The sequence below is a fragment of the Condylura cristata genome, unplaced genomic scaffold, assembly GCF_000260355.1.
Source record: "Condylura cristata isolate star-nosed mole 26May11 unplaced genomic scaffold, ConCri1.0 scaffold00021, whole genome shotgun sequence".
Classification (NCBI taxonomy): Eukaryota; Metazoa; Chordata; class Mammalia; order Eulipotyphla; family Talpidae; genus Condylura; species Condylura cristata.
This window is the reverse complement of record NW_004567122.1, coordinates 102,402-102,891: the sequence shown is the minus strand read 5'-3', so window position 1 is coordinate 102,891 and position 490 is coordinate 102,402. Positions and strand designations below refer to the sequence as shown.

General features: G+C 62.7%; 1 protein-coding gene across 1 annotated transcript in view; it reads left to right on the top strand.

Annotated features, from left to right (window-relative positions):
- The window catches only part of PPP3CA (protein phosphatase 3, catalytic subunit, alpha isozyme), a 21,500-nt gene that overhangs the window by 20,170 nt on the left and 840 nt on the right, over positions 1-490 (top strand). The window lies entirely within an intron of this gene.

Genomic DNA, 490 nt, shown 5'->3' with positions numbered 1-490 from the left:
GCTCACCCCGCAGGGACGCCACGGCTCCCCGCTCACCCCCACAGGGTCGCCACGGCTCCCCACCCCCACCCCGCAGGGACGCCTCTCCCCGACCCACCGCCGCTGATGTGTTCTCAGAGTTAAAATCCTCTGCTCATTCTCTCCTTCATTTTGCACCCCCTTTCTCTTCAGCTACTGTTGAGGCTATTGAGGCTGACGAAGGTAAATGGGCCAGTGTCCTTTCTGTTGTGGCCGCAACAGACAAGGACTCTGCCGGTGCCCGTGCTGTGGCTTGTCCGGCGTGTGTGGCTGGGCTAACAGTGTGCTGGGCATTAACCAGTGTTCTTGCTTTAAAGGGGAAAGTGTCCTCTCACGGTCTGTCTGTCTGTCCCCAGCCGGTTCACTTGGTAGACGGTGACTCGCATAACCAGGACCCGAGGACCCAGGTCTGCCGACGGGGCGGGCGGGGCTCTGGCAGCCGCTCAAGCTCACGCCCGAGGCCGCCGTGCGC